Below are 22,742 nucleotides of genomic sequence, written 5' to 3'. Positions count from 1 at the left end.
CTTAAATCAGTCGGGTTACTTGATTTTGATGCAAACTGGGGGAAAATGTATGAATTAGCTTCAGTAGAGATGAAAATTACTCACCAATGTCTCTATTCAGAGAAGCGCTGTAATCTATTGTGGTGGTATTGGCAGCAGGACAAGACCCATTAGACTTGCAATGCATCAGAGGAAGGAAAGGAAGTAGGCTTGCCCGTGAGAGATAGCGAAGCCAAGTTAAGTTGTCAGACTACTTCTCCATCCCCGCAAGAGGCTGAGGATGACAGCATTATTTTTGTTTATTATTCGGTCAGCTCTCTTTGGTGCCTGGTCCTTCTATGAGGGAGGAAGGACAAAGAAAGCGACCAGTAAAAATGAAAACAAAAGTAGCCACAGCCGATCTAATCCGGAGCATTAAGTACAGAGGTAATGCTTCAGAAGCTGAGCATCTTCTGTGGTGGCTTCAGACTGGTATGCTCTGTTGCCTCCTAATCAATATTCAACAAACAAGAGGTGGCTTTCCTCTCTCAGGAACTAATGAGTGGTTAATGACCCTAAACTGGTGTATAACAGATTGTTAATACTGGTACAAGAAAAGCCCTGGTGAGACGTGCAGTTGCTGGCAGAACAGGAGGGCAAAAGAGTCATTTCATTTAAACTGATCACAAACTGCACTTCTCTCAGAAAAGTTATGGTAGTTATTTGTTATGCAGTGCTGCCTTATACAAGCAGGACAAAAATTAAAGGATTGTGATATTTTTAATATTACATTTATGAAGATGATTACCCAGCTGCTGTTTAATTTCCATCTGTGTTCTGCTGCATTTATACCATTAGTGCCACACTGTGGTTAGACAGACAGGCTCATATTTTGGAGAAAAAAGCGTGGCTGACAATTACCATTTAACTTTGTGGAGTAGCAACAAATGAGCTTTTCTATACACTGTTACCTATAAATTATAATGACTGCTCCCTTTTTGCTGGCTTTTCAAAATCAAGCAAGAAACAGAGAGACTCATGCAAAACCCACCAGTTTTCTGCTACATTGAAAGAAGTTGCCTCTCTGGTAAATTTGCAAAGCTTCAACTTAGATAGACTAAATTAAATCCCTCCTAGCAGGCAGTACACAGTATTTTTTATATTAGAAAGATATTGCAATATATCTACTCTCCATTTGCTCCCTTTTTTTTTTAAACCTTAGTTTTATATAATTCTACATTCACGCACCATAGAACTGGTCTTCATCTGTCTCTTACCCTATCCCAATAATACACTACTGCTTTCCACATGGCAAATTAAATTGCGTTTTCCAGTCAGTCATAAAAGATTTTACAGGATACTCTCAATATGCTTGGGAAAGGAAGAAGAACCTTGTGGCCATCTTGAACAACGGTCTAGCATCCTGCATCCTGAACAGGGCAGAAATTCACTGCTAGAAAGATTCCTAGGCTGTCTCCAGATGACTTCCCATTTCCTCGCTAAGAAGAAAACCGGGTCTATAACCTGACTGCAAAGAAGCTGGGGGCTCCTGCCTTTTCTCCTGCATCTCTTGAGTGTCCTGTCCGAGGCTCTTGAGCTGATTCCCGTGTTAATGGAAGCCCCAAAGGGCTTTAGGACCAGCAAGCCTTTCTCAGAGAGCCACCTGGGATTAGAAGTGTCATTAGACACCCAAGGGGATATAACCTGTGGAGCAGAGCTCACAGAACCAGTACTTACACCCCCTCGTGCCTGTGGGAGGTCCCTCATCCCAGCTAACCACCCTTTCCTCATCGGACAAGCACAGCGCCGTGCTCGCAGCTCATGTTCTTAGTCACCTGCCTCTCAGATCTACTCTGATAGCTCCTACTATTTCCTTAGGCCAACACACTTGAAGTTTTATATCCCTTATGATCTTGGATATCGATTTGGAGAAACTACAGTTGATCCAGGTTGTTTTGACACAGGCAGGAGGTATTTCACTATCGATGCACCTTTTTAACACTGCCTCACTCCCTGTGAAAACCTCTCTATAGCTGCCTTTGATTTCACTCTGTTTCTGCTACAGGGCAATATGATACAGGCAACCTCAAAGCAGAGAACATTTTTTTGGTTGGGGTTTTTTTTTTAACGTTACATATTATCACCTATTTTTGACAACAGGCTAGTCAAACTCCACCAAAGCGAGTATCACGGCACTTCTTGAAGAGAAGCAGAAATCAGCATATCTGCTGTTACTCCTTTTCTTGATAAATAAGTGCACCAGGCTGGTTTTTCTAGAATGAGCCTCAGCTGTTTTCATACTGTCACTTAACCCTCTACCTCTTCAGACTGAAAACAAGCAGCTCCTTTTCTCCAACATATGACACCTTTGATTGGGAATTTTCCTCTTCATAGCTGGATCTTCATACTTAGAAGAGCTCTAGATGGTAAAAAAGGTGCACAAGCCTTATTTTCTGAAAAGCAGAGGAGAATGGAGGGGTTTTTTTCTTTGTCTGTATTTTATTTCTTGATCTTTGTTTCTTGATTTCTTCTTTGATAAAAGGAAAACCACTTGCTTCTCTTACTGGGCATTAGCTTTCAGAGATGCTGACCATACACATTTTCTATTGATTACAACATTAGTTTGGGGTATTCCTTAGATATAAAAATCAGGGCTGCTACCTGCATGCATTGTTTCTAAAAATACATTGTTCCAAACATAGACTTTGTGCCATCTCAGGCAACTATCCATAAATCCCTTCAAGCACTAAAACTCAAGGACTTAAGCTCATCAAGAAACAGTTATCTTTATCCACACGTCAAGCCAGCTTTCTGGATGTGACAAATATGCAATTATTTATACATCTATTAGAGATGTGCATTCTGTACCAATTCACTGTGGTAAATTCCTCACAGTAAATTCTGAATAACTACACTGTTTTCAAAGACTTAGGCAAAGTGTGAGTAGTCAGGCACCACTAATGAGAACCGGATTGTTGGCTTGCTCCCATTCTGTTTGGATAGTCTGGAATCCTCCTTCTATGGAAAATCAGAGCAAAAAAAGATTTAAAAGTATTTATTTATTGTATCACTGGTCAAAAAGTTATGAAATCATACAACTGAGAGAAAAAAAGAGAAACCACAGGGAATAACAGGAAGCTAACTTGTACTTTTACCTTTGAAAGTCTCCTCGTCAGTTAATTAAAGGCTATATTACCCTGCACTGAAAATCAACTATTCTCATGGGTTTCAAATGCACAGTACCTTCTTCCTTTCTAAGAAACATAATTTTTCCTGAGATAACTTCCTTCTTCTCAAAGGCAGAGAAAAAACGTAGTAGCAAATCTATCTTAGAAGTAATAACTTACCCATTATATTGGAATAGTATTTAAGTGACAACACAGCAATCAACAAAAGAGCAACATTATTTGTTCAGTCAATCTCTTTTAGAGCGATAAAACAATTCAAAGCCCAGGCCATTAAAATGCTGGGGAAAGAAGAGAGGTAGAAACCTGGGGAAAAAGAAGCACGGCAATATAAAATATTCAGAGTACTTACACATGATATAGTTTCAGAGACAGTGGCCACAAAATAGGAAAATAATTGCAGTGTTTGAAAACTAGAGCTGGGCAAATCAATGATTGCTAGTCATCAACCATGCCTCACACACATCATTTATTCAATCAGAATCCTTCCTTCATCCTCCTCGACAGAAACAATAAAAAACTACTCTATGCAGTTAAGCCTCAATCTGTATATCTGAGGAAGACAGGAATCAGATAAATTCATTTTAAGGGGGAAATTCTTCTTCTAATTTTCCTCATAGGTAGCAGTTTTCCAGCTCTCTACAGTGTCCTACCGTGTGATTCTCAATCACAGTTATTGCAGAAGCACTCACATGAAAACAGTGGCGGTAATAGTGTCCTCTTCTGCCAAATGAAACCAAAAAGCATTCTGTGTTGATGACCCTGGAGGTCGTCATCTAACTGGGAGGGAAAAGTGGGAGTTATTGGTATTGTATGTATCAAGAAATACATGACTAAAATACAAGGAAAAGCTGTTCTTCAATATATTTTTTTCATAAATCTTTATCATTCCTATTAGCATGGTGTGTAAAAGCCCTTGTCCTGGGAGGTAATCACATTCTGCTAAATCCCTTATAAACGACTAGAAAAAACATGGCTTCAGCCCCAAAATCGAAGAGGACCTAACACGGAGGAAGTCAGAAAAAGAACACAAGGAGACAGGCTCCATCAGGATGATAGGTCGTGGTCTCCACACACGAGGAGCCTCACACGTTTATCTGTAGCCAGCACAAATCTTAAGGAGGAATGTGAGGGACAGCAGCAAAGACATTTCCAAGACGTGTCTTCAGACTGTGAAGGCAGCTTGAGAGAAGACGTTATGTTTGTAAATGCAACAAAGCCAGGCGGGTGTTGCGGGATGATCTGTCACTCCTCAGCGAGAGACGATCCACCAGGACAGGCTGTGACCAAGGGGATGGGGAAAAATCTTAGTATTTGGTATGGCTACAATTGTCAAGGTCAGAGAAAAGGATGCTGTGGTAACCAAGGCACAAGTAATTAAAATCTAGACAAGACTATTAAGGAGGTCTTGTTAGGTTCCTAATCAAAGACAGCTCTTGAGGTCTGGGGTGTGTCTATGGCCCACAGTCACTAGTGACAGTGCCCTTTCTCTCTTCTCCATCCAGCCCTCCCATTTTCCTCTCTGGTGCCAGCTCTTCCACCTCTTGCCCTCTCTTCTTTTGTTCTCAATTAAACCCAGGCTAAAAACAACAGAGGAAGCAGCTTCTGTCATAACTGACACCACACAGTAAGCATCATATTAGCTAATGCATTAAATAGACACTGAAAAACAGGGGAAGGGATAAATTATACCCTTGTCTGTTTGTTCAGCTGCTATGCCCTGTCAGATGTGTGTTGGGGTGTTTGTTTGTTAAATCTTCCTTGCAAAGGGCAGCATTCAGAGAGCTCTGGTGGTGCCAGCGCCAAGGCAAACGTCTCCCTGCCCCATCCTAATGGCGTGTTTCCCCCTTCCCTTCAAAAGGGTCTGTCTACATTGTAGAACTGTCTTCTGATTTTTGTATTTCAGGAGGAAATTTTTACACTTGTGGAATTGGCGTATTGATCTGGAGCAAGCACGGAATGAAGATGGTTAAAAACTGGAGCCGCATTTAGGACTGTATGTGAAATTCAGAAATACATGAAGACATCAGGCGAGTTCTATGCCAAAGCTGTAGGAAAAAGAAAGTGATGCTTCAGTTTTAGCTATCGCTATCAGGAAAAGCATCTTTTAGCAGCTTTTTTCATCCTAAGGATAGATTTGGAGAACAATATAGGCTTTGAACTAGTATTGCAAAGGATCAAATCTTTTTGCAACTCTAACTGATTGATGCGTTCATGGCAAGTATTCTTGTTCACAGATCACAAACGACAAGAGCCAACCTATACTCTTTCTCAAAATCACCTGTAAAGCATTCCAGCTAATCATCTACAAAGTCCTAAAGAGATCCTTTGATATTGTGCCCCATTTTCCCATTTGTACCAGTTGAGTTCTGATAAATCCATAGAGACAGATGTGCAAAAAGGTGGCAGGAAATGGAGAAAAAAGAAGAAAAAATTAAGCAGTGAATTTTCATAAATGTCCTTAGAGATCCTTAGGGACTTAAAAGAAAAAATGTTTATTGTTTTTATACTAGATGTAGTGGCAATTGCAGTCATGCAAGCCCAGAGTCACACAGGCAGGAATTAATTTCAAAATGGATATTGGCCATTCTGCTTAACTCATGGAATGTATTCTTTTTGCTGGATCTAGCTGCAAAGTACACTAATTCAAGAAAACTTGCCAGGATACACTAAATTTAAGGATTATACTAAGGATTAAGCTCATAAGCATTATACAGCACTCTTTACAATAGTACTTGGATATTCAAATTTTTCACAAATCACTTGTGCAAGACAACCCTCGGTCGGGGATTCTTATACTCGGAGCATTGCAAATATGAATCGAGAAACTCATCCAAACTTGCTTTTTTCCTAAAATAGCAGGAATTTCCTGGGTTATAAAACATCTGAAAACATTTGGCCTAAGCTCTCGGATGAAGGCACAAATAATGGGACTCTGGGGAATGAATGACAACCACTGACCCTGCCTTCTGAGAGCTCCTGTTGTTGCAACGTAGCTCCTCCCTTTCTAAAAGTAAACAGCACAGTCTCTGTAAATCACCACTCTTCTAGACTTCAAAGCCACTGGGATATCCCTATCAATATATCACTCAAGTCAGAAATTAGCGTTAACATGCTAGATGATCAGTAAATAGTCAGAGTTAGCACTCAGAGCAAAGGAGTGTTGATAGGTCCAGTCAATTATTATTTTCCCAATAAAATATCTCCAAGCGATCTCTTACTTGTGTTTCTGAAGCTAATATAGAGTCATGCTTTAAACCATGACCCTCAGATGCCATAAATTTCAAGGATCTGCACCAGAACGCTCACTCACTTCAGACACTTAAAACCATAAAGCTTCAAAGGAGACAGAACAAACATTAGTTTAAGTCGCCTGAAAGAACACCTGCATCTGTACTAGCCACATGTGGAGGCAAACAGCTTGAGCTGCTCCCTCCAGCTGGGCTAAGTGACTTTAGCTTAAATCTTCCTGAATTGTGACTAATGACCCAGAACAACCATTGCAACAATTAAAGCAAATAAACAAACACCCTGACATCTTCTGACAGCATCTGAACCTTCTCTTTCTCTGTGCCTGGTATCTTTACAGATCATCTTGATACCAGTCATGAAAAACAGTTGCCAGGAGAGCTCTTGAAATACCAACTGTGGGCCATGGTTTGCCAGAGGACCACCTTAGCTCCGGAGTTACAGTGATAGCTGGCCAGGAGGCCAACAGCACACAAACTGCAGTGTGTCACACGCATAATGACCGTCCAGTCAAACCTGGTAGATTTTGCCCTTGGATGAAGGAAATGTAGCCCACTTCAGGAGAGTTAAGCCTATCAGGCATGCACGAAAATGGATAACAAACTAGTAGCTCTTCCCCTGACAGCACAGACAAGGAGGCTCCAAGCCCACCCTAAATACTGGCACCTACAGACTGGGGTGAGGAAGGGTAGTTGTCAAGACCAATCCTATCTAGGAAAAACTGAGGCACAATCTCCTGATATGCCGTATCACACCCATGAAGGCCATCTTCTTGTAGGCACGGTTAAAGAAGAAGGTGGCCGCTGCCAGCTTTTGCCCCGTTCGGATGATACTCCCAAGGAGTGGAGGAGATGGTCTCTGGTGTGGCACAGGCAGGCCTACAGCTTCCAGACGTGTCCATGCTGCATCCCTGCTCCTGAAATTGGGACACTGTTCCACAAATACTCAGGGCCAGACAGGGAACCTGCTTGGCAGCCCAAAAGTAAGGGGATTCAGGCAGGAGAGCCATGTCCTGCGGTCTGGTCCCTGCTTCCTGCAACCACTCTGCTTTTTGCAGTAGAGAATAATTGGATAAAGTGCATAACAGCACTAAGGGTCACTCCAAGCCTGCACGGCGCAGCAAGGACATGACTTTGTCCGTGTCCTCGCCATTTGTTCCATCAGTTCAAATTGTCCACACCAGCTTTATGTTCAGTTTGAACATCTTTTTAGTGAAGCTTCATTTCTGTTAAGTTCCTGCAAAAACTGTATTTGGTTATGATGTTATGCTGTAATTATTATAATCAAATTTAACAATGACTAAGCTGTGTGTAAATGGTCTAGCTCATGTAAACACACACATTTTGCCAGATTGTGAAATGTTGGTCTTTGGTTCTGTAGCTGCAAGTAATGATGGCATAATAGTACAAGGAAATTATAATAAGGCTTTTTTGAAGCAGGCTTCTCTTCTGAGAACACATTCTTTAGAGCCATCAGAAGTGCTCTCAGTTACATTTCAGCTGCAGTTACATTTCAACAACTTCCTGATCAAACACACCTAGAGAATGGGAAGATATTCCTCTTCCCAACAGAGTCTTAGTCTTGCAAAGTCAGACCAGAAAAAAAAAAGTCTGCTTTAGGTCGATTGCCAGTGCCCTCCTCCCTCTTAGCCTTTTCTTTTCTATGGTGGCTCTATATTTTGGCCCAAAATCTCTGCTTTCATTTAGAAAGAAGTCTCTAGCCCCTTTGATCACAAAGAAAACCTTTGAAACGTGAAATGAGTTTCAACCGATGCAGCAATGTGTGCTCAAGTCTTTAGACACCTGTAATAACAGTAGTTGGATGTGTGAACTGTCCTATTCACGTCAGCAGAGCGCAAATTCTAAAGCCAAGTTAAATAGAGGACACATGGTCTAGTGATTAGATCATTATTTTGGCATTTGTGATGTTCAGGTTTAGTTTTCTGCTGATCCACAGAGTTAGGGGAATTTGGACAAGCCGTTTGGCAGAAGGTTTAAACTGTGTCTGCTTCCCACGGGGGACCTGGAGTCTGGCTCGTGCCAGAATGGCAGGGCTCTGCCTCCTGCTCTCCCTTATCCCGCTTGCCATCGACAGTTAGATTTGCACAGCATCACAGCATTTGGCCCCGAGACTGGAAATCAGTTAAAAATATTTGCAAATTACCAGACTGTACTCTTTGGACACACCAGGCTCTCAGAGTTCATTAACTCCACGAATTATGAGAGGATGCAACATTGCATTTATAACGAAAACATAAAACAAATTAAAAGCAGTACAACAGCAGAGCTGAACAGTGAAAGGAAAAGAGACTCATCCTGTAACCACAGCGCTGTGACTTGGGCTCTGATAGAGTTCCTCTATGACATCTTAAAAGAGGAATTTAATGATGTTTAAACATTTCTTTTTCTGACAGCAGATGAAACAGTAAGTTAATGGAGTAACTACTACCAAAGATTAGTGGGGAAAGGTCTCACTCTCCTGAAAAACACAGTAACATGATAGGGAGGGGCGCATATGTGTGCGTATAAAATTAATATAGTCGTATGTATCATTTCCCAATTAAGTACGGGTGTATTTGGATCATCAGCCCTACAGAAACAAACACATAAGAATTCACTGTTTTCTCTCACCACAGTTACGACAGATTTACAATATCAAAATGATATTTTGTCAGATTACTCGCTGGAATAGCTCTGGCTGCAATTTATACTTCTTGTTTCATCAAAATTCTTGCCATGTTAAGACGCAGCCGACCCACAACCTTACAAATGCAGACCATTCTGTTGACTTCAAGAGGGCTGTGAGGAGGAAAAAAAGTCTGCACCTAAGTATGCTATTGAGAAATTTGGCCCTACACCATACTTACTCTGGTCAAATCGAATCATATCTATCTATATGGAGCATCCATAATTTTAAAATAAATATAAAATGCTACCACTAAAAAACATCGCAGGGATCAAACCTGGAGCAGACCAGGAGTTGTGTATAAGAATCAAATCTTCCCTCCCATTCCTCCGTCCACTGATGCAAGCAAGAAGGGAATTTTTCCCTTGAAGCCAGCCTTTCGTAGAAAGTGAGGCCATCCTGTTTTCTGCCAAGCTTCAGGTAGCTTACAAGGATAAGGTCATATCTTTTAAGATGTACCATTAGCTTCCTTACTGCTGGTGAAAATTAGAAAGGAAAATTGCCTGTCACACCCAGAGAGCTAAGCTGATGATGAAGGCTGAAGTCTGCTCAGATTTTCATTCCTGGGCTTAGACTTTAAGGTTACCTTATTTATTTATTTTCATGCACCTTGAGTGCTGTTTAAAATACAAAACCTCCAGGTATCTGCTTTCTTGCGAACATGATAAATTGGGCTAGATTTTCAATGTGCTGCATATACACAACCCCAACTTTTAGGTGATCTGGAAGGGTCTCGGGTAATTTCATCTTTTTGATGGCATGTAATCTTCAGTGCTAGAATGAGACACATTTTGTCTCAGTTTTCCCCTCACCATCTAACTCGTGGCTGGGCTGATGATGCCAGGATTGATGTGCCCAGGAAGAGATACTTGCTATTTTTTATTGCTTATATGTTATCTTTTAGTTTTACTATTATTTTTCCGGCACACTGTTTGGAGAGCAGTAGAAGCATCACACTGCATCTCTTTCCAAGTGTCAGATTACTCATCCAAGCAATGACCTTACTTTACTTCTGGAAGCCTAAAGATGCGTTTGTTAAAATAGGGAATTGGACACATTGAGATAGCCTGCCGGGCATGGTAACTTTGTCCATATGAAAGATGCTACAGAAACCAATGTATTCTGAAGCATCCTTTTGCTGGGATTGCTGATAGCTGACTCCTTCAGCATAGCTCCCGTTCTACTGATAAGTCTCAGGGAAATTTTTTAAGCCTTCAAGATATAAAGAAAAAGGATATATTAAATAACCATAAAAGTCTATTTTAAACTAACAGAAGCAAATAAGCTTGTTTGTTTGTAGCATCTACTCATGCCTAGGTACAACAGATCTTAAGGGTTATTTCTGACGGAGAGATGCATAAACTATGGTTCTGTTAATAATAAGGATGATGGTAATAATAATGTTGGTAATAATAATGATGATAAGGAGAAGCAAAAATGTAACAGCGTGCTCAAATTATCATCTGACCTCATTTTGTGAGCCATATAAAGCCATTAAGTCCACAGAGAGATGCTCTGCCTGCCAGATGAGGCCAGCTTACTTGGTATCCCAGCCCATGCAGCGCACAGTCCAGAGCCGCACTGGAAACCAGTCAGGCACGCACGCTGCACCATGAGCCCGTGAGGGCATGGAGTTATCTCAGGAGGTAGCCAAGCATTGCTCGATCCTGAATGCCAATGAGATGACTTGAATTATCCTGAGAAAAAACAGCCTTGGCAAGTTACCTTCTCAACTTCAAAGGTTAGACCAGATTTGCAAGTGGTTTTATTACACCAGTTAGTGGTCTTGGAAAAATTCTACAAGTTCCAGAACAGATGAGCCACGCTTAGATGATCATATCACATATGTTCAAAACCAAACACCATATTCCTCCCTGCTCCCTGCCAATTTCTAACGTTGATATGTGAGGGCCAGCACATAGGCAAAATGTCTTCCTTCTTCAACAGATCACACAAAGCCCTTTGACTGCAACAAGATTTTCTCTCTAGTTTCTAGGAAGTGATTGACTCTTCCCTGTCTATGGGGAGGAAGAACATCCAGCACACCTCAACATTTAAAACAGTGATGACAATGCCCCATCTAATGCCTTAAGGGGCCAGAAGTCATTAGATCGTGTGGTCCAAATGGGCACATACAGTACAAAAGAATCGCTTAGAGAAAAAAGAGAATTTTCTTGACCCTAGATAGACACCTCTTATTGCTGCCTTCCCTATGGCACTTCCTTCAAGCTCTGTGGATTTGCTCACCACTCCACTCTCATCACCTCTGCAATCCATCTTCAAAACACTGTCGCTCCACGCTGGAGCACATCCAGCAACCAAACCTGCTCCCTCCAAAACCCTGCTGGTTTTCATCATCACAGAAAGGAGCCGCATTCAAAAACCTGGCCTGTCTCGCAACAGTAACAACCATCCACCAGCTTTCAAGACAGCATTTCAGGCAATGTCTGAGTAAAGGCAGCCGGTGATTGGGAATCTCAAGACAACTGAGCAAGGACAGAAGAACTATGGAGCATGTTTCCCTGTTACCATGTAAAGTGTCATTACCTTACACGTCCAAAGGTTCTTGGTGGCCAGATCATCTTCCAGGAAGGGACTTGGAGCAATAAACCCCATCCTGTGGCCAGTCTGTCATGTATACAGACACTCTGCAAGACTTTAACAAAGTGACGGCTTGATGCAAAACCACAAGCTCCAAAAAGAAAAAAAGAAATCCAGGTTTATGCAGCAAACCATGCACTTGTTACCAAGAGGATTCGAGCAAGCAAATACCAATCGGTCTTGCATTTTTAGGCTTCTCCCCCTTCTACCATTCAATGCACTTCTTTCTTACTTTTGCAAAAACAAAGGAGACATTATGGGCCAAAAAAGGCACTGTTCTTTAGATCATCTTGGAATATACACGGTGTTTAAATTACAGACCAAAACAATCAACAATATGGAAACAGTATTTATCAACAAACTCAGGTTTTATTCATAAATGCAGAATACTGCTATGCATAAAACATGATGTGAAACATAGCTTTATATATTTTTACTAGGCAAACTTAAACTTTGATTTACGTCCATTTCACTAAAACTTTATTGCTTCCTCGTCAGATAGGACAGATTCCTTTCTGCATCTTAGATGGTAAATATAGTTAATGTGCTGAGGCTGCAATGGATCAGCAGTGAAGCTGTTTAATAGTGACATAAATTATTTCAGTGACTTTTCCTGCAAGTGAGAGATGACTCCATGTACTATAAACTAATACCAGAGGAATGATGCTCTTTCATGCTAGCAAAGTGCCTGAGCTATATTGTTTTTGTATCCTGTTGGGGATGCTACAAATGCAGCATGTATTACAACTATATGCACTTAGGCCATTTTTCTTTGCTGTTTTTTAATGCTCCCCTGCACTGAAAATTGAGCTTCAGTGTCTGAATGAAGGCAAAGCCAATTACTTTCTTTGAAACCTCTCTTTAAAGTCTGCAAATCCCAACAGGTTTTTTAAAGCCTTTCCATTAGCTTAAAAATATACTTAAAAATAATTATGCCAGTAGAAACTAAGAAGTGCGAGGCATGAATGAAGCTGGATGGCTGGGGAGAGCCATGTGCCCTTTCCCACCCTGCAGAGGCTGCTCAGCAATGCTCCATCTCCGTTAGCCTGCCCCTGTCTCCAGAGGCCGCGTTATAGCTTCCAGAGCATTTTGTTCAACTTGCAGTTCAAGTGCACTTCTACTAGGAAACCAGTTTCTATTTGTCCTCAAATTGGTCACTTATAAAAGACCTTTCACGTGCTTTGTGGTTCCTCAATAGAAATCACAGGAATACAGGGGAGCAGAGAAGACGTTTATTACAGTGACACAAAATGTGTGCCATCAGACAGTTAACTGATGCAGAAGTTCACCCTGCGAGTAGTTTTCACCTATTCAGTGCAGCCGTATTGTCTGTTCACTTTTGTCCTTGCCCCCATAGGAATTCATCCTCTTTTCTCCCTCGTACTTGTCCTTACAAACTTAATTGCAGTTTCCCCCTTTCTGTACCTCCCACCAAGGCAACACTGGCAGTCCACCCTTTGTGGTCCCCCCCCGCAAAGAGCAGTCTCCTCTTTGCTGTTTGGTTTTATCCCTCCACTAGCATGAAGGACTTCATACTGGACATCAGGACCTCACTTACCACTTTTTCTCTCTTCCCCAAGCACTCCTTCCAGCTGTGTTTCTCCCTCCTCTCCACCTCTTTGCATGAACATAAACTGTTCTCCCTTTTTAAACTGCCCTTTATCTGTTTCTCTGCAGACCAGTGCTCACCTCTTTTCCCCTGTACCTCCAAAGGCAACTATAGGTCTACAGCTGTTTCCTTGGTTTCTTTCTCCGTGACCAACCTTTTCATCCAGCTCCATCAACCTCTGCCCCACAGACCCAATTCAGAAGCTCCACAGCCAAGTTGTGCTCTCCTAGACCCCCTTCCCTCCCCATACCTGTGCACCACACTGTCTCACGGACACTTGTCTCCTCCCATTTTCTCCTATATTTCCTGTTAAACCTACTCATTCTCTTTCTTTTACCCAGAACTGTAACCTGGGGCTCTGAACCCGCAGGTATCTGCCTCCCCTTGCGTGTCACTTCTGAGTACCTGGCACCTGCGTCTATCAGGCTCATATTAAGTCATCAGTTCCTCTTAGGACTGGTATTACTGTCTCCCACTGCTGCCCTCCCATATTTCTATATCGTTGTTTCCTGCTCATGCTCCTCCTGAACGCGTGTGCCCCTCTCGATGGCAGCGATGCAGGAGCCCTCTGCAGTTGCTGGCAAAGCCCCTGTCTCTGTCACTGCCCCGTCCCGGTGCAGCCGCAGTTTGACCACCTCCCCGGTCTGCCTCTCACCCACACCTCTCAGCATTTTTCCACTCAGACAAACTCTTTGATCATAACAAGATGTAAAACCAGGTTTAAAAATAAGTGTATGAGAAAAAGCCTCCTTAAAGCTGTTTACTTGTTTTCCATGCAGACTGTAAAACTAAGCATCCTCCTCCTGAGACATAAATGGCAGACTGAGCCCCTCTCCTGCCCTGCACCATCTGCCCCCGCCTTCGTGCCACCCACCCTGGCAGCAGCAGGCACGTCACTGTCCCTCTCCCTCAGCATTGTGGGGCATCTACGCAGAAAACTCATCACTCCAGCGGACAACACAAGAAATATTTCAGTTTTGCTTTTAAAGTTTAGGCAAAAGGTATGGATGGTCTGCATCTCTCCACCAATTCCAATGGAATGGGTTTTTTTGAGGGGGGAAGGGGACTGGAGGAGTCCCTCATAGCTAACTTCTCATTTCATATAGAACTAATAAAAGCACCAAAGTAACAGTTATTTTCCCATTGTTCGTCCCACTTTCCAGCTACAGAACATACTGTGCTGGCAATATTGTAACTGAAGTATAATCATAAGGAACGCAAACAACATCATTAAATTTAAATATAGTCATAAATGTATCGCACCTTGGAGTATTTCTCCCCAAGTTTTCCCAGAAAAGTCTTCAGTTATGGCTTAGAGTCTAAACTGGCTCTCTAGGGAGGGGATTCTGTAAGTTATCAGTCTTTTCTGATACTTCTGATACTACCTTAAGACATAGCAGAGAGTACTTAATCTGAGAGATCTCCATCACTTTCAACATTATTTTATTTAAACCTATGATGAAAACTCAAGTTATCTGCATAGAAACCTCCAGGATGGTCTCAGGACAGCCCTCCGTATTGTAGCTGAAGTAGTAACATCTCTTAAAGGAATGTTCAAAAGGCCGCACAATATACACCACATCAGAAAGTTCATGTTTTACCTGTAATTCTGAGGGACCTAGCACACTAATTTCAGTTATTGATGATGAGCTTTAGGGTTTCCTGTTCTTTCAATATAGAAGTAAGACACTTCTGCATCACATGCTTTGAGTCCTCCCTAGATCTTGAACCAACCCCTGGAGCAAATCCTGCTTTCCAAAACTGAAAACAGCTGCTGACTTTCTTGTCCCACTTCCCTGATCACCTCCAGAAGATTAAATTCCCAGTGGCCTACAGTGGCCCCAGTTCCCAGTAACCTGCACCCCATTGCCAAAGTCTGGAGTTCCGTAAGTACTCGAAGGTTGTGCTTGCAATTTTTGACAATTAAACAACCATTTGAATTTGCCAACGTGCTGCAACATTCACCCTTCTCCACTTGAATGTACTATCCATTTTACTGATTTTCCATTATGCTTTAGCATTCTTCTCATCCTCCTTTCCACAGCACACGAGCCATCAGTCAGACCGTCCCAGTCCTCCAGGAACCCCAGCAGATGAAACGTGCCCCAGAAAACACCTCAATTCACAGAAGTGCTTTCATTGCAAAGATTATTGCCATGATTTCCTTTTCTCTTGAACCACTGAGATTTCCACGGAAATCAAGTGGAATCGCATCTGACTGAAATTCCTAGAGCTGAGAATGAAATTGTCCGTGTGTTTCCAGCATTAGCAGGAAGATAAAAGTCAGTGTAGGTGGCTGATGTTGGAGGATGCAGTGCTGCCTACCCCCAGGCTAAACAACAGCTCCAGGAGGTTCTTCTTCCTCCACCTTCTCCTCCCATTGAAGTTTTCTTATTACACACAGTTTTCCAGTCCTATCACTTCCCATGTAAAAGCAATGTCAAGGTGGAGGAGGCAGCTGGAAGCTTCCCGTTGAGCACTGACATTATTTAATATTTTTCTGATGTTTATTTCACCTGGAATGGTCCGGAAATGCACAGTTATTTACAGTGACTTATTACTTCCATTATTCGATATGATAACCGCAGAGAATAGACTGACATAATTCAAAATCCACAGAAAATGACAATAAACATCTCCGTGATGCCAGGCTGGCTTCTGCCTCACTAGAAAGGCCTTTTCCATTGCGGAAACCTTTGCTTAGCTGTATGTGTAACAGCTGAGATGGATGCCCAGGAGAATTCCGACATTTGTCTGTGATTACAGTGCCACACTATCCCAGAAGAACAGGTAAAAGGAGAAGAATTCATTCGGATGTTCATTTCACACTAGATTCGGGAGAAAAATTCCAAGGAATTTCTGAGCAATGAAGTTTTGTCCTAAAAATGCCAGTTCATGTATGGGAGGCTGAATCTGACTGCCTAAATTACCAACAAAATCCCAATGTTTTCTGAAGTCACAAAAATCACAAAAATTTTGGTTTTCAGCTGTTGCCCCTCATTATTATTTCTTCTCTTTTTGCTTGAGGACACATTCAGAGAATCAACATTTGTAAAAGCACAGGAAAAGGACAAGAACATGTTTTTTTTCATGTACAGACAACTAAGGGTAAAACTGAGAGATCATCCAGACAAAGGTCTGCAGTTCATCTTGTCTCTCATTTTCCCCTGTGATTTTTTTCTTTTTTGATTATCAAGAAAATCAATAAGGTTATGTCCAGTGATGTCTGGGACTTGTCTATCAACTCTGTATGCATGAACATTGATCGATTTCGATGATACTACAGAAAAAAATAGACTGCCATAATTTTTACAACCCAGGCTCTATATTTGAACTTGACTGAGGTAATCAGCCTGTAATCAAATGCTTACTGTCTCCTTCAGACTTTAAAACTAGTAGACCCCATTTCAGTGATGTCCCCTAGAATGGAGGAACACAGTATTTCCCACTTTTTCAACTCCTGGTTGGTTTATCAGTTTTGAAACGGCCATTTGACTAAACCAGTTGATAAAGTGAAAGTTAAATGAAAAAATAGTTTCTCTGTACTGCTGTCAACTTTTTAAATTTTTCAACATTTATAAGTCTTGCATGTAGCACAGCTGAGATCTCCACTGAATGAACTAGCTCTGTGTCGACGGTGCTACAAAACAGGTAGGGCTCATGCATCTTGCTTCTTAATCCTGCATCCTGCTGCAGCCCACCCTGATGCTACCCCTACGCCTTGCTTTGCCATATCCGTAGGGTGCCGGACTGCAAATGCTGCAATCCAGCTCAGTTTCAGGTGCGCAGTTTTGCTCACGCCAAGTAAGGCCCGCTGAGGAAGTGATGCGGAAACATCTTGAAAATGCACTGCAAGTCTGACCCTTTGAAACTGCAGCACGGTCGCGGCTCAGCAGCACATCATATATTCATTTTTCTGTAGGCCCAACAGCTTGTGCTGACACTTGTGTTGAGAAGGAAAAGGGTGTGTTCTACATCTGGGGTTTTTGACCCGTATTTTCATATAATAGAATATGAACATATATTATGCAAGATGCCTATCTCTGCATGGGCTCCCTCAGTTTCTGACTCCTTGGCCAAATTTCTGACTGAGCTCCATTTTTAATTGGTACTTCATTGCTTCCTCCAGTTTGCTGACTTATGATGTCCTCAGACCATGACCAGACAGAATCTTGGCTAGCCCCCGCTTCACTCCTGGAAAAGCCAATGCAGCTTCCTTCTGTTTTCAGTGAATGCAGGAGAGAACTGATAAAAAGACAACTGTATTTTATTGCAACTAGGAATCCATCCATATTTTTTCAGTATCCACATTACAACTACCACTACTGGTGGAAGAGTAGAGAAAGGTGAGTTAACTTGCAGCATAGTTTTTGTTATCTTCCCAGTATCAAGTTTTTGATAGGAAAAAGCTACAGTTCTACATTTATCATTAAAACACTTATGTTATTTAGTCTTTACATTTCACCACTATAATTTAGTAAGAAATTTGGTCCTCATGCAAAAGGGTATTCACACATGTCATGAGCTCTCCATGAATGAGTCCTATAGTGTATCACAGGACAGAATACACTGATTCAAACAACACAAAAATACATCGTTCTACTAAATTCATCTGTAACTATTTTACAAATTAATCCAGACTAATGTGGATAAAAAAAAACATTAGAGAAGTGACCTACTGTAGTCTTGGAAGTAAAGTGACAAAACTGACTGAGTTTTTTGGCTGCTATATTTTTAGTCAAATCATTTTTCCTTTTTGTTTGCATTTGCACCTCAGTTACAAAGAAAGCACTTCACCTACATCCAGCTCAGAGTAGTCTTACATTTCTGTTATACTATCCATCCATTCAGAAACCATCTGCCCCAGTAACACTTCATCAGCAAATCTCTCTAGGTTGTGCACGTTCAGCTTCACTAATTTTTTTCAAATACCACTTTTTTTTCTAGTCATTTCTGTACCTTTAGACTTGAATGTGCATTTTTATATTGCTTTAAAAATTCCAGAAGAGCACACACATACTAGAAATAGGGGTCTCATTCCTTTCTGCATTGCAGTCCTGTCAGTCAGTCATACCTGTGCAAAATAAGTGCAGCATAAACAAAGTGCCAGGTCTGATTTGACATCAACTGTGCAATGCGTAAATAAGGTGCAAAGCAGGGAATGACTGACCACAGAAACTTTATAGCAGGTTGCTGGGTAGGTACAAAAGTATGGAAATTCCAGCTGCCAATAACTTCATGTAAATAGCTTATGTAGAAATACAAGGCTGTATTTCCTACAGGTATACAGTATCTCTAGTACACATAGCACAGTTTCCTTAAGACATTATCTCTCCGAACATATGAAATTGATGGCTTTTGCTCCACCTGTACCTAGAAGATGTATAGGACAGCAGAAGCTACAATGTCTGATATAAAAAATAAAAGTATTGAAAAAAGAAGCCATTACCTAAAATCCAACCAAAGCTGATTTCTAGCAAAACCAGTAAAGGAATATCTCAACGCGTTTACTGTTGAAAATATTCTTAGTGGAGAGACTGACTGTGTTAACCCTAAGTTAACATCTGTGCACGCTTTAGAGCAATCCCTGCACCAGTGGCGACACTCTCTAGCTTTGCACTCCATCTACTCACATGCTCTATGTCTAAGGAAATTTCTTCTTTCATTGTTCTTATCTTATTTTCATATACTTATTTCTCAAATAAAAGACGCACTTCCTAAGGAAGCAACATGTTCCAGTGGGATCAGCACCAGTGCACCACCAAGGAGATGAAGATTCAGGTTTTAAGTCAGTACCTGACTTGCTGTACCGTCTGGTTACTTCCCTTCTGTTTGTCAACTTAACAGTATATAAAAAAGATGCATTTGCCTTAGTAGAATTCTCTCAGATCTAAACAAGTATTGAGCATTGCTATAAAATGTGAGATATGGTCAGGTGGGCTTTTCCAGTTCCTTAACTAACCGATATGCCATGGCTGAAACCTCCTTACTTGCAGAAGTCTGTGCCACCCACTGAACCACTAGAAAAGATAAAATAGATACGAACTGGTGGGTTAAGATTAAATGAAAAAATGGGAAAGTGTCAAAGACTTTAGGTTTCCCCCCCTAGCACTGAATAGCTCTGACAACATCCTACCACACCAAGTAAGATGAGGGCTGCTCGGAGCCATCCCACTGGCTAGCCGTGGGCGACTGCCATCTCCCTGCACGGACCTCTGCTTTGAGGGTACCGCTCTTCCCCTCTTCATGACATTTTGATAAGTATTTAAGTATAGTGAGGTTGAGTGCCAAGGGTCACAAAATTCTGCTCAACGGATTTTAGGGAGAAGCAGGAGAAAGGTCCTCAACAGCTACAGCTGTGTAACTCAGGATTATAACATGTACCTGGCAAGCTGGAGGGGCACCAGTGGTACTTAACCTCCTCTATACCAGTAGCAGAAATAACAGCTCACAGTGGCAGCCAGAAATTGCATCTTTTCACACAAGAAAGAAGCAGAGAAGGTAACAGGGTGCGGAAAGGAAGTGCAGATGGAAACTTTAGTATTAAAGGGTACATAAAACTTTCCTGAATGTAACTTTCATTAGAATATGAGTGCTGAACAAGTTAATAGAACTCAGAGAAATAAAATTTTAGGTGGGTGGGAATTTTACTGGGTCCAGAAGGGAAACCATGAGTGAACATTTGTCCCTCTTAAATAATCAATTCTCTACATATGCACAGACTGTAGTTTAAAATATTGAACATTGTTTTCATTAAGAAACATCGCAGAGTCTACTAAGGAAACACATTTTATTAGATTCACCTGTGTAATGGATTTCCTCTATTCTGAAATTGGCACACTAAATTCTAGCTAGACTTGCATCTTAATAGAGTTTACTGAGCAAATGCATAAATAAGAACTTTTCATCCATCATCTCTCTGACATGCAAGCTAAAGTCACTTTTAATCTCTGCATAAAAAATGGGATTAAGCATTCCCTACATATGGTTTTATCATGCCAGTTTACAAGAGCCCAGTGGACAAATTCTGACTGGCAATATACCTTTTTCCACTCTTCTTGCTTGAGTACGAGGTTTAATACCTCATGCAAGTACCTTTCACCCGTTCATTGAACCAGCTACTTGACAACCAGTCTACCCAGTACTCTCTGATGGGGTTCATGGGCTACCATTACTAGCAAAGCTTTTGATTTCTGGAAAATAGCAGAAGGGCAAATGATACAGAAAAGCAAAAGCAGGTTAAACACCCAGTTAGAAAGAACTGAAAAGCTCAAGTAAGAGGAGGAAGGATAGTCTTCTTAGAGAGCACTGAATAAAGGCTCTTTTTCCCTCAACTTTGTTGAACTCCTGGTTCAACTGTAGGCTGTCTTTGATATCTACATTTCCTCTTAGTTCCCCGTCTGCATAAAATGGGAAATACTTCCTTTGTGTCATGTATTGTGACCATGATAGGCAATCACACGCAATGACTACCAGCAACATTGTGAACAGCAAGTGCTAAAAACAGGTTTGGAGCCTCTCAGCACTGCGATTGTTTTGTCTCCTGTCCTTCTGTTTCCCACTGTTCCCCCACTAAATCTGTACAATGCAAATGCCATTAGGTGAACATCACAGTTTTGCACCAGAATTGTGGGGTGCAATTGGAATTGTGGAATGGAAGAGCATTCACCATGTAAGGCCAGTAAATAACTACTTGGGACAGGTCCCGTTCAAGACCAAACTAAGGAAATACAACATCATGCTTAATGATAACACCCCTTCATTTTCTCAGTCTTCACCCCCACCCCCAAAGATGTTTTTCATCAGATGCACTAGCTGATCACCAATTGCTGATCAGCAGATATCTCATACACTTTTCACAAAGGTATAGATCCCTGGCACAGCACCAAGGCTGATGCTCAAGGCCACAGGGGGAAAACATGCATGCTGATATTGTGTATCCAACCCCAAAACAAGGGTGGGTACAACTGATGATTCCTAAGAGAACACAGATAAAAACAGACCATTAAACCCATTTAATAACATCAGGCAGAGGCACTGGGAAGAAAAGAGGCAAGAAACTGCACAGCTGCTTTGTTCTGGTAAAACTAAAAATGTGACACTAACCACCACATCAAATGTCCAAGGTCCTGGCTGCAAAAGCTTCTCCAGCCACCAGCATCTGAACTTCCTAGCAGATTAGATGATCACCGCAAGGAAGGCCTTTCCTCCCCAACTGTCCAAAACAGTGCTGACATTTGAAGGGGACACAAAAGCAAGTTCTGTATCATTCCCGAGAGGAACATTAAGTAAGAGTCCAAAGGATATTTGTATTTGTATTTATTCTTCTATGTATGTGGTTTTTACTTTTGCCTGAAATTGAGTCTGAATCATATACAATCAAATTTTCAGAATCCCACAAATAATTCAGCAAAAGAAATCCCTTTCAACAGGCTCCATGCTTTTGCCCAAAATAGCCCCTATAATGTCTCAGGTAAACCTAAGTTAAAAGTATGTGAGTATATTTTCAATTGTCCACAATAGTAGTGTTTTACTAATAGATTGGAAGGAAAAAAAAAACACACAAAAAATTGAATTCACAGTTAAACTGTGAATTCAAATTTATGTCTGCTCATTGAAGACAAAGAAAAGATTTGAACACACTTCCATGTTTCTTCTTCATTGGGAAAAGTAATTTAAGTCATGTGCCTAATATCACTGACATTTCAACATTTTATAACTGTTCTCCACCAGTTCACTATTTTTGTTTGATATCCGTAATAAGACGAAATTCAATATCATCATATAATTTACTTTTTCTTTCTTTTTTCACCTGTGATTTACTGCTCAATTTCCCAAACAACAACAAAAATGAAAACAGGAAGAAAGAGATACATTTGGCATAACGTCTTCATCTGTGCAACCACCTACAACACTGTCAAGACAGAACTGGTGTTTTGAAAGTGATTAAAGTCTCATTTGTAAGCAGACATGAGCCTCAAAGCTCAGACCCTGAAAGTCTCTCCCAATGCACAGAAGTGCTGGACGTTGGTCTCCTGCTGTATATATGATCACAAGAAACAGTCTGATTTTGTAAAGGGCTTGGGTACGGTTCTTCATTCCTATCTCTCTCTGTCTCTCTGTTCTTTTTCTTCTTTCTTTTTTTTTAATAGGAAGGGTGATGATTCTTACTTAACTCAGTAAAACATTTTGAGATCAATAGATGAAAAGGTTGATACATGCATTTAGAAATATTACTGAGTACTTTGCAACAGACAGCAGTGTGCCTGAAAGCATGCCAAATGCCCCATTTCTTACTCTACAATTTAGAATGAGCCAGTGAATGCTGCAGGATCATGATTAAAGTTTTAAATGTCACATCTACTAAACAGCAATATCCGTCAGTCATTGAGACAGTGTTATATGAACTTAGCTCCCATCAGTGAATGAATTACACAACTCTTTTCCCATAATTT

This window comes from Larus michahellis, chromosome 7, assembly GCF_964199755.1.
Source record: "Larus michahellis chromosome 7, bLarMic1.1, whole genome shotgun sequence".
Classification (NCBI taxonomy): Eukaryota; Metazoa; Chordata; class Aves; order Charadriiformes; family Laridae; genus Larus; species Larus michahellis.
Note: the sequence above shows the minus strand (reverse complement) of the source record.